This window comes from Cucurbita pepo, chromosome 16 (assembly GCF_057944985.1).
Source record: "Cucurbita pepo subsp. pepo isolate OVF chromosome 16, ASM5794498v1, whole genome shotgun sequence".
In the NCBI taxonomy this organism is placed as follows: Eukaryota; Viridiplantae; Streptophyta; class Magnoliopsida; order Cucurbitales; family Cucurbitaceae; genus Cucurbita; species Cucurbita pepo.
In genome coordinates, this window is record NC_141813.1 from 7,997,693 (window position 1) to 8,010,733 (window position 13,041).

General features: G+C 38.4%; 1 pseudogene; it reads left to right on the plus strand.

Annotated features, from left to right (window-relative positions):
* Window positions 1–10,839: 10,839 nt before the first annotated feature.
* Window positions 10,840–11,833, plus strand: LOC147788921 (25S ribosomal RNA; annotated as a pseudogene; the record flags this gene model as incomplete).
* Window positions 11,834–13,041: the final 1,208 nt, after the last annotated feature.

Consider the following 13,041-nt stretch of genomic DNA (forward strand, 5'->3'; position numbering starts at 1 on the left):
AAACTACAATTGTGGATATCAATTGAACTCACTAGAGTTTTAGAAGTGTGAAAACATGATTTTTAAAACTTCAAATTTTGAGAATGTGTCAAAGTTCCAGTTAGTTCTCTTACACGCCACGTCACAAAACCAAGTTGATTGAAAATTTCTACTAGGGAGAAGAACAAACATCGTTATAAGTTACGCTTCATTCCCATCACTAGAAGAAGGGCTTGACGACCTCCGACCTTGTGGTTAACAGCCACACGCTCTAACCAATTGAGCTATTCCAGCCAATCATTTGTTACCGTCCAAGTCCACCACTAGTTGATATTAAATGGTTTCGTTCATTACGTATCGCTGTCAGCCTCACATTTTTAAACCGTATCTAATAAGGAGAGGTTTTTAGACCCTTGTAAGAAATGTTTCTTCACCTCTCCAATCGACGTGTGATCTACTTATCCAACCCTTCTGAGAGCCAAGCGTCCTCACTCGCACATCGCTTAGTGATTAGTTCTGATATCATTTGTAATAGTCCAAGCGCACTGCCCATTAGATATTGGCATCAGCCTCACAGTTTACACACCCATATAAAGAATGTTTCATACTCTCTCAAACCAATGCGGGAGTGGATAATATCTACTATCGTTGTGGGCTTGGGTCAAAAGCGTCATTAGTTTATCAAATGATAATAAGATAAGAAATTTGTAGATTTTAACTTTTCAAAGTGATATGGAATCAACCGAACGGAAAGTATGGAACCTCGTTTCTAAACTCGTGATTCGAATATTAAATGATAATAAGAAATTTGTAGATTTTAACTTTTTCAAAGTGATATGGAATCAACATAAGGGAAAGTATGGAACCTTGTTTCTAAACTCATGATTCGAATCACTCCACAAAAGTTTTGATTAATACCGCTTGAATAACTCTAGCATGTTCTCATAAGAGCATTCTTTTTTTAATTCCAAAATGTGATGTCTAGAAAAGAAGGCTTATAGAGCCTTTACAGAAAAGAAATTCTATTCTTTTTTTAATTCAAAAATGTCTCTAATCAAAGAAAAGAAGGATTATATAGCCTTTACAGTAAAGAAGACTTATATAGCCTTTACAAAAAAGAAGTTAACGGTGGGTTACCATCTAACCTAACTCTTATATTAAAAACTAGCTTAAATATGACCAACAAAATCACATGTTTGTTTAGATTGTTGTTAGTTAGTATCTGATTAAATCTCCTCTTCCATCCGAACCGCCTTCAGTAGACGTGGGATCTCACAATCCACCCCTTCTGAGGGCCTAGCGTCCTCACTAGCACATCGTCTGGTGACTAGCTCTAATATCATTTGTAAATGTCCAAGCTCAGTGCTAGTAGACATTGTTCATTTTGGCCCATTAGGTATTTTCATCAGCCTCACAGTTTTGAAACGTGCCTATTAGGAAGAGGTTTCCGCACCCTTATAAGGATTGTTTTGTTCCTCTCTCGAACAGCTAGCGGATATTGTCTATTTTAGTCTGTTTCGTATCGTCGTCAGCCTCACAGTTTTAAAACGCATCTACTAGAGAGACGTTTACACACCCTTATAAGGAATGCTTCATTCCCCTCTCAAACCAATGTGAGATCTCACAATAAGCAGTCAGGATGGCCGAGTGGTCTAAGTCGCTAGACTCAAGTTTTGGTCCTCGTAAGAGGGTGTGGTTTCATATACCACTTCTGACAACTCATATTATTGTGAACTAATTTGAGTTTTGGTCCTCGTAAGAGGGTGTGGTTTCATATACCACTTCTGACAACTCATATTATTGTGAACTAATTTTTTCAATGCGGATCTACTGGACCGTGTATCTCATATCTAGGGTGAACTAAATTTTAATTCCTCAAAATTAGTCAGCTTGCATTGTCACAATAGTGAATAGGTTGGCGCACTACGAGGTTCGATCTAAGTTTTTGAATAGTGCTACTGAGGTGTAGAGGGAATAGGAGGTGGTCGGGCTTTAGTGACATTGTTCACTCTATTAATGGACTTGTAAGCTGTCTTAAATTTTCTTAGGCGTAGTGGAGATTTACATGGTTTTTAGTGTATCTAGGTAGTTTAAATCACATCTCATATTTATACGTCGCTTTTTAAGGCTAATCCAATTTCTGAGAGCACAAAGGTCTACTTAACTAATTATCGCTCACGATCCTAGAATGCTCAGTCTACTAAAAATATAGTGACCTAGGTCATGTGAAACAAGTCTAGCTCTTGTGCCCTACTCTAAACAAGCCTAGCTCTTTCCTATTTTTTTTCATTGACATTGGGAGACAAAATTTTGTGTTGAAGGGAGATGGCTATTTTTAGGTTTTCTAACAAAAAAAAAAAAAATATTTAAAATGGATTTTTGAAACAATCGTAAAGATTAAGAAGGGAAAGAATGTGAATTAAAAATTTCAATAGTATTTTTTATTTTTGACTATTTTCTTTTATATTCTTCTTGAGTTCTTAAGAATTTGTAAAGCATTTTTTCCTTCTAATCTCATTTCGAAATTCAGTCTTTAAGACACTCAATAAAATCTCACTTAGAAAAATTAGAAAAATTAATTCTGGTTAGGGTTTTAGTCTAACAAAAATGATTTTAGGTTATTTTTATCTTTTAAAATGTACTCCAAAAAATTCTACTCTTAGAGTTAATGATTTTTCTTGATTATTATCTCATTAAATTCATCTGGATGAGCACTATACTTTTGGTGAAGGCATCAACTAAGGATAGAATCTAGCTTGATGATATGTAAAATGGAAATTGAAGGAAAATGACACCTCAACATCCATTTGTGAAAATGGAGGTTGAATAACTAGTGTTGTTGGTTGAATTGAATTGGACCCGTTGGACTATTTTTTATCTATTTTGATTCACTTTGACATCTTTGTTTGTTAAATGCAATTATTATAATTTTTTATTTTAGAAACTAATTGAAAGATTTTGAAAAATTTAAAAGAGAAAAATAGCTTGAATCAAACTTAGATTTTGCGGTAACTATTTGGATTTCTCCATTAAAGTATTGCTTATAGATTAAACACTTTTACGAATTGATATTTAATTTATATCTGTTATATGGTTGAAATGATGAATTTTACGTGTTAAGGCATGTTAAATTGCGAAGGGTTTGTATAAAGTTAATTGAAGTTTATAGTTAAAGTATCCTAGCTATGATTCATGGTTATAGGCTTCGTAACCAAGTTATAATGTAGGTTCTTTTAAGGGTTAGTTAAATAATGTTTAATATGAATGTCTCAAAGGGAAAGAGATCACGTAGTATGGTGTAGCTGATAAAGGCACTAGATCACTTCTCATATGATTATATTGATAGGTTAAATATATGTTATTCGTAAAGGGTAACAGTTAAACTTTAATAGTAAATATTGTTAATGTATAGTAACATATTTGTATCAAAAGAGTTTGTTGAGTTAGGGACGTGCCCTAGGTGCATGTTATATCCAATGCTATCAAGTTGTTATACAAATACACCTTAGCATTTTTAGGACTTTCAAGACTAACATTTCTATATGATTTCTAATGTCCCTTCCTTCTAATGGGTTTTGAATATAAAAAATACTTTTTTTAGTCTAACCTAAATAAATATTATGAACTGAATACAACAAATAAGAGTATCGTTCCTGTCTCAATTTTTTTCACGTTGTTCGAACAAAAATTGAATGTGTATCAATATGTTAATATTTGGTACACAGAGTCGCTATTTGACATACAATCTATCATCTATTTTTTTTATAGATAGAAAATATCTCATCTTATAGAGATAGAATTTATTACCTCCAAGAAGTTCCTTATCTTATCGATCGATCTTCGTAGTCAAGAAGTTCCGTCGAGCTATTCCCCTAAGATTCATGCAAATTGTTACCTCCATCGAGCAGTTCGACGACCTTAAGAACATGTTAGTTGAGAAGGTTTTTGTTCGTCTTAAGGTCCATGAGGAGACAATTTTTTGTTATGAAGACAAAAAGAAGAAGAAACACTTCTTACTCACATATGTGGAGTGGCTCGCACAGATGAAAAGGAATGATGTGGTTGACTCTTCTTTTTCAAGTACGAAGGGATGTGGTAGCCATAACAAGAAAAACAAGGGTCGTCGGCGTGGTCGTAGACATGGATGCAGACGTGGTGGCAGAGGAGGTCGTGACAATAGCTTACAAACCCACGATAATTCCATCCCTTAGAAGGACAATAGTATGATCAAGTGTTACTCTTGTGTTAAATATGGGCACTATGCAGTAGAGTGCCGCAAGAAGAAGCTCGAGAGGAGGGAAACCTCACACTTACTAAGATCAAGAGCCGTACTGATGTTATTCAAGAAGATGCCTAACCTGCTGATGCTCAACGAAGAGAAGGTTATGGTGAACATTCTCACAAAAGGAGAAGATCGAGTAGAGACGGACATGTGGTACCTTGACAATGAAGCAAGCAACCACTTGACCGGAGATTGAACAAAGTTCAAGGAGCTTGATGAGAAGTTATTGGAAATGTGAAGTTTGGCGATGGATCAATTATACTGATCTAAGGCAAAGGATCCATCTTATTCCAGTGCAAGAATGGTGACCAATGTTTACTAATCAATGTGTACTATATCCCAAACTTGAAGAGTAACATTATCTGTCTTGGTCAGCGGACAGAAGAAGGAAGCAAAGTGGAGTTAGCTAGCTCGTCCCTCAAGATGTTTGATAGAAATGAAACCTTGTTGATGTAGGTAAAACGATCGCATAACCATTTATACAGGATACTATTGGAGACCAACCAACCCACCTCTCTACTGATGAAATTTGCAGACCCAGTTTGGCTATGACATGCAAGACTTAGGCACGTGAACTTTCAGACGCTCAAAATGATGGGAGAGAAGAAGATGGCTACGGGGCTACCTAAGATCATACATCCAAACAAGCTATGTGAATGTTTTCTAGTCTGCAAACAAGCACGACAGTTGTTCCCAACTCAAACAAGCTTTTGTATTGAGTGATACTGCAACTGGTTCGTGCAGATTTGTGTGGTCTGATCACCCCATCATCATTGGGGGTAATAAGTATTTTCTTTTACTTGTCGACGATTATAGTTGTTGGATGTGGTGTACATTCTCAAAGAAAAAGGAAAATCTATGTTCAAGAAATTCAAAAGATTCGTTGAAAATGGGTATGACCAGAAGTTGAAAACCGTTGGCACTAATCGAGATGGCGAGTTCTTATCCCAAAACTTCTCAAATGGAGGAAGGTATCAAATGTCAACTCACTGCTCTGTACACTCTACAACAAGATGGTGTAGTCTACGAAAGAAATCGCATCATAATTAACACTACAAGAAGCTTACTCAAGAGCATGCAAGTCCTAGCGATTTTCTAGGGCAAGGCGATACGACTTGTGGTTTATCTTATAAATCGTTTACTGACAGAGGCGCTGGAAGCTTGCATCTCCTACGAAGGATGGTTTGACAAGACACCTCACTTTGAGTACCTAAGATTCTTTGGTTGTACAACATATGTTAAGACTGCAAAACCATATATAACAAGGCTTGATAATAGAAGCCAAAAGATGGTGTACTTTGGCGTAGAGGATGGAACCAAGGCACACAGATTATATGATCCGCAACATTAAGAAATTAATGTAAGTAGGGATGTCGTATTCAAAGAAGATAAGAAGTGGGATTGGTGCAGCGTTGGCGATAACAAGCAGACTGTTATAGAGTTCATTACTCTAGAAGAAGAGGGAGATTGTAGAAATTGAACGTAACTCTAATGCCAACTAATGCTGCCTGATACCAATTTGTTAGAATTGAAATCACCCTGATACCAATTTGATGAAGTAAGCTAAAGTTGCTCCGATACCAACCTCGAAATAAAACGCTCGCTCTGAATCTAACTCGTTTAGATAATTCTCACGAAACTTTAAGAAAGGAGGTGTCGCAGGGGGAGACAGAGACAAGGAGACAAAGAAATTCTCAAGAGGTTATTACACACTAATTCAGACAGTAAATATTTTTCTTCTCTTTCTTGTTGTTACTTCTCTCTGCACTATTACTTTGAACACATGAGGCTTTTTTATAGCATTTCCTGAGGCAAATTTGGCTTTAACTACCCACGATTTTTTTTTCACCCATTTACTTTCCCTTCGGTAAATTTCTCCCCTATTTGCTCTCCCTCCCTGGGATAATTATGCCCTCGTAATTAAATCTTTTAGACTGAATTAAAAAAAGCAAAAAAACAAAAAAAAACATTTAAGTTTATCTTCCAACAGAGATGCAACAGACTTAGAAAATGCCCCTAAAGCAACACCAACAAATCCATACATGTCATCATCGATGACATCTGCTGTCTTTTGACTGAGCAGCTCACCGCGGGTGAGAACAGGAAGAAAATAACCGAAAGTGCAAGAGAGCAAAAACCTTGTTTTTTGTTGTTGCTAAAAACTAGTACATTTGTTCCTTGTTTGATTGCAATATTTAAATAACAAACCTAGACTAAAAATGGCAAAAGTGGCCAAATGAATTTGCACCACTCTACCCTCTAAAAATGGCTGGAGTGGCCAATTAAATTTTTGCCACTCGAGGGCAAGTTCTTTGCACAGGCTTTATTTAACAATTTTCTTCTAAAACCTATGGTATATCTACCTTATTGATTGAACTCCGATCTTTGAGCGTAGTTCCTCAAATTTCACTCGCATCAGATAGTTGGTGAAGATGTCTCCAAGCTGTTCCTTTGTTCGAATGTCAATCTTGGTAAGTCCCCGATCTGCACACTCCCAAATGTAATGGAATCTGATCTCTATGTGCTTGCTCCGGTTGTGTAAAACTGGGTTTTTAATCAAGGAGATTGTATCCTTGTTGTCCACGTATAGTATTGGTGGATTGCCTTCTTTTCCGATCAGCTCCTCCAACAGCCGCGCAAGCCACACCCCCTATGTGGCCGCCATCGTAGCGGCAATGTACTTTGCTTTGCAAGAAGACAAAGCAACTACCTTCTATTTAATTGATTGCCAGCAGATCACGCCACCTGAGAGGAAGTAAATCATCCCATGGTTGCTCTTATGATCATCAACGTCACCTGCCATGTCACTATCACTATAGCCAACCAGCTTAAGCTTCTCTCTTCCTCTCCCAGTATCTCACACCCCAGCCTCTGGTTTTGGCCACATAGCGCAAGATGTGCTTGACAGCTACAAGATCCTCCTTCGTTGATGCTTTAATAAACTTACTCACATATCCAATGGAATAGGCAAGATTAGGGCATGTGTTTACCAGATAGCACAGACTCCCGACGATGCTGCGATAATTGGTGGTGTCACCGCCAGCGTAGTGCCGACTTTCCTTAGCTAGAGACGGGCCTCCATTGGCATCCTTGTAAGATTACTGTTTACCAGCCCAACTATGTCTAGTAGCTTCTTCGCATACGCACCTTGACAGATGGTGATGCCGGTAGTACTCTACTGCACTTCGATGCCGAGGTAGTAGCTAAGCACGCCAAGGTCGCTCATCTTGAAGGTCTTTAACATCTCCCTCTTGAATCTTCTAAGAACTTCCATGTCGCCTCAAGTGATTATGAGATCATCGACTTACACTCCCATGATCAACCGCTTCTTGCCGTGGTCGCACGTCTACATCCCATGCTAAGAGGCTCAACGCTTGAACTTGAGCGACAACAGGATACTATCGAGCTTCTTGTTCCAGGCTCCTAGTGCTTGTCGAAGCCGGTAGAGCACCTTGTGCAGGTGCAGTACCTTGCTGGGGTGTCATTATCGATGAAGCCAGGTGGTTGTCAGACGTAGATGATCTCCTTCAGCTCTCCGTTGAGGAAAGCGAACTTCACGTCCATGTGGTGGACTTCCCAGGAGTGATGTCCGCGATCGCCAACAACAGGGGGATAGATTCCAACCCTACCACCGGCGCGAACACCTCTTCGAAGTCCACCCCTTGCTTCTGGACGTAGCCCTTTGCCACGAGACGAGCCTTGTGCTTTACAACTTCTCCCTCTTCGTGACGCTTCAGCTTGAACACCCATTTGAGCCCTATGGCTCGATGTCTTGGCGGAATATCCTCTAGACTCCACGTCTTGTTGTCAATGACAGACATCATCTCTTTCTACATTGCCTTCAGCTAGCACGAGTTCTTCTCTTGTTTGGGGAAAGATTTCGTTTCATCCGCGCTGATGGCATGCAATTCGACACCTCTTCTTCGAGCTCGCGCGCCGCCAGTCCCGGTGGTTCACCTTCTCCTAATAGGTCTTCAATATTTCGGTGCCTGGCTGTCAGACCATTATCGTGATCGGCATCCATAAATAACTAGAGCAACTAGTCACAATGTCCATTCCTCCATTATAGCACAACCGAAAGCATTAACTTCAAAATGCATCATAAATTCTCACCCTAGGGTTATTTCGATAACTTTTTAATATACATAACAATCATCCAGATTGCCTTTGGAGCTACCACACGTGCCTAAATGAGTCTTACGCACAATTACGTGTGCTTTATGGCACAATCGCACTCTTACGACAGTGGGATAGCGATTGTGCAACACTTGTTCTAGCCCAGAAAATAAGTCGGTCGTGTTAAATTCAAACTTTCCAAACAATATTGGTGTATGCTCGCGACACGGGTCACGTTTAAATTTTTTTTTTAGAAAACAGGAGCAAATAAATGCGTTGAAAACAATTTTAAAGAAATCAATGTTATAAGCTAAAAGCGAGTAGGCAACAACAACAACTTTGATAGCATATAACCCATGTACGAAGAATTGACACCTATTCAAATTCTCCTATAGTACATTTTGGGGTGTTTTAGCCCTACGGGTGTAGATATAATTTTGGTGACCGGTCATACACCCCGTATTGACACAACGATAATAGTAAAGCCCTATCTAACTTGAAAAAATTAAAAAAAAAAAAGGTTTGGAACAGGCATACGCCCATGAACAAAAAGTCCTAGACAAGCATGACCAGGATATCGGACATGCGTCCATAGGCAACACGTCTTGAAAAAGTATGACCGTGACATCCTCCCTCAATTGGTTGACATCTTTGACAATCGACTCTTAACAAACTCAGTGTTGTAGGATGAGGTTGACTTCAAGTCCATGGATGCACTTCCCACTGATCTTAGTATTAACGATTCTCTTCCAATATGATAGGAACTATTGAAACCCACTTCTTGATTTGTTGACTCTTCGCGTGTTCTTAGTTGGTGTATGTTCTACTTTCTTAGCATGAAAATTTTTCGTCTTTGCGTGAGGTCGCACCACCTCCTTGTGCTTGATGTCTTTTTGGTCGAGATAGTAACATTTCAAGTTACTAATGTGGACAAAAGGGCTAGTCTGCATCTATGGGAGTAGTTGAATCCTATATTATACCTTCTCAACCTTGTGGATAACTTCGACTAGTCCATAGTATTTTCGCACCAGTCTTTGGTTCTTGTTGCTTTGAACTCAGAGTTGGTTCTTTGTAACTGTACTAGTCAAGACGTGTTTAATAAGGATTTTGGTATTAATTATTGAGTCTTTGTAACTCCTGAAGTCATTTTTTGACCTTATTTAAGGCATTTGAGGTCGGTAAGACTCCTATTTATCACATTTTAGTTAGTTTTAGGGCGTATATTGGAATTAATCATCCTATTTAGCTAGGTTAAGATGTTTATATGACCTAAGAATGTCATATGAATTGATATATGTGAGAATTAAGCATTGGAATATAGCTTTTGAGGTGACTATCGAATAATTAGTAACTTCGACAAAGGCCAACCAAGTAAGTGACTTACTGATTGATGTATGATGGTGCATTCCATGCGGCTCTTGCATGTACCATTTTAATTATGTGATTCTTATATGTTCTTTGTATTGTCATTGATGCATGTCATGTATGCATGTGATGTCCATTACACTATATTATGAATGAAATGAAATGTCATGTGTGAAATGTTATGTCTTACCATGTAAAGTTATGTGATAGATTACGTGAAGTTTTTCATGTATACATGATGCATATATGAAATATGTTATGAGCAAAAGGAGAAAGGAAATGAAATATGTTATGTTATGAATGAAAATCATGGAACCTCATGCTTGTATGTATGTCACATGCATCGGGATACCTCCCTATTATGTTATACTAGTACGACGCGTATCTTCGATACTTGTAGTTGTCATGATATCATGCGGGCCTTTTCTTTTCTAATGCGTTCGGTGACGTGCAATGTGTTGTGTCCGATCAAGAGAATACGTATACGAGCACGCCTGGTGGGTCCATGTGTGCGTATGTGGGCCGTGTGTGGAGAAGCACCATGCATCCAACCCTGCCTAGAACTAAAAAGTGCCTAAGGTCATGTTACGTGTTTTAAATGATATGTCTCGTTCATGTTTTGTGTGTGATTGCGTTACTAACCCATATAGTGGGGTGACTTACTGAGTATTTCTTAAAATACTCAAGCCACGTGTTACCTTATATTTTTTAGGTAAAGTTAAAGTTAAAGCTCCCATGCATGGATAACGATAAATGCTGCAAAAGTCATGGAAGTGAGGATAGATCATGATAGAGAAGTAGTATTGAATTTAATTAGTAGATATTAGGTGTTTTTAATGCAATTTGTTTTATGTTAAAAAAACAATGTTATTTTAATTGTTATTTTGAATTGAATAGGTAAGTCCATGACTTTATTTTAAAAATATTTAGTATTGAATTTTCGCATATATAAAAATATTTCAATCCTTTATTTATGTCATTTCTTTGGAGAGAAACCTTGAGGAATGGAAATTGGTTTGGAATTTTAGACTTCAGTTGCATATTTCGCAAATTGTGTAAGTGATTTCCTTATTTACTTCATTTTGTTGATGTTAAAAAATTATCACTGTGATTGCATACACGAACATGTTTTTAGCCCGACTTTGTGAAATGACTTGAGAGGTGTAGGATAAGTAGGAGCCGAAAGGCGAAAGTGAAATGTCACTACTTTTAACGTTATTTTACTTATTCCGTGAATCGGAAGTGGGGCACTGCCCCTCTTTTTGGACCCAATGCCTACCTCGGTGGGCGATCCGGGCGGAAGACATTGTCAGGTGGGGAGTTTGGTTGGGGCGGCACATCTGTTAAAAGATAACGCAGGTGTCCTAAGATGAGCTCAACGAGAACAGAACTCTCGTGTGGAACAAAAGGGTAAAAGCTCGTTTGATTCTGATTTTTAGTACGAATACAAACCGTAAAAGCGTGTCCTATCGATCCTTTAGACCTTCGAAATTTGAAGCTAGAGGTGTCAGAAAAGTTACCACAGGGATAACTAGCTTGTGGCAGCCAAGCGTTCATAGCGACATTGCTTTTTTATCCTTCGATGTCGGCTCTTCCTATCATTGTGAAGCAGGATTCACCAAGTGTTGGATTGTTCACCCACCAATAGGGAATGTGAGCTGGGTTTAGACCGTCGTGAGACAGGTTAGTTTTACCCTACTGATGACAGTGTCGCAATAGTAATTCAACCTAGTACGAGATGAACCGTTGATTTGCCCAATTGGTCATCGCGCTTGGTTGAAAAGCTAGTGGCACGAAGCTATTGTGCGCTGGATTATGACTGAACGCCTCTAAGCCAGAATCTGGGCTAGAAGTGATGCATGCGCCCATTGCTTGATTGCCGACTAGCAGTAGGGGCCTTTTGGCCCCAAAGGCATGTGTCGTTGGCTAAGCCCTTGTGACGGATGAGTCTCAAGGGCCGCCTTGTAACGTAATTCCCACTGAGCGATGGGTAGAATCCTTTGCAGACGACTTAAATATGCGACAGGGTATTGTAAATGGCAGAGTGGCCTTGCTGCCACGATCCATTGAGATTCAGCCCTTCGTCCCTCCCCACACAATAAACCAATTTATTTATTTGAAGTGTCATGGAGGTTGTAGGCAAAGTAATGATTTTACATGTTAAGTGTTGATGGATTGGACATGCTCCAAATCAAGGCCATCTATGCTATGTGTGATACATGCCGTACCAACACCTCATGCACCCTTATACACCCATAATGTCCACCCACCCCCTCCAACGCAAACACACCTACAAGAATATCAAAAGTGTTAGATGTTACCTCCATAAAAAAGCATCAGACTCAATACCTATGAAGCGTGAGTACACGTATAAAGCCTTGAAGGTTAGCCTTTAAACAATTCATCACACCTAACATCTGTGGAAAGTACGAACATGTATAAAGCCTTGGACTATTAAAAATATCATCAAACCCAATACCCGTGAAAAGTGAATGTACATTTATAATGTTTTATTGTTGTGTTTTATTTTTTTGGGAACTAAGAAATGAGTGATGCCCGTAAAATTTAATTTTTTTTTTTTTTTTATCTTTTGGTAATCTAAAACAAAAAAAAAAAATGAAGAGTTTTGATGCTAGAGCAAGTACATTACACCAAGACACCCACCGTGACGTTGTTTTTACACCCATCACCCATTAATTGTGAAAGTACATGTGTAGTGGTTATTAATTGTAAACTGCATTCTTTTCAAAAGTTTAGACCACCAATGAAGTCACATGTGGATGATCTCCCATAAATTTTAATTGTATTAGTGCTCCACGCTTTTGGCAGTGAGTGAAGAGAGCGAGAAAAATCTTGTCAGTGACCATGTCTAGGAAGAAATAATTAATATGAACATTGAAATAAAATGCTAGAAGGGAAATGGAGGGACATTGGGGAACAAGCTTCTTATGCTACTAAAAAAACAAACTTATGAAACTATCTACGTCCCACAGTTCCAAATCTCTTATATGTCAAGAGACAAAAAGAATTGCGAATTAAAATGTCATCAAGAAATTGAAAACAATCTTAGCAAATAGACTAAAACCAAAATGGTGAATCAACAACTAAAAGATAGAATTGGAACCTCGTTTCTAAACTTGTGATTCGAATATCAACAAGCCAAAAAACTAGAAATGGAAAAGGGCGCTACAATAGGAAAGTTAAAAGCTCTCATTAGTAAAGACTACAATAGAAAAGTTAAAAGCTCTCATCAGATACGAACCTATGGTTTGGGTTCTGCTAATCTCCGAGGCTGAGCT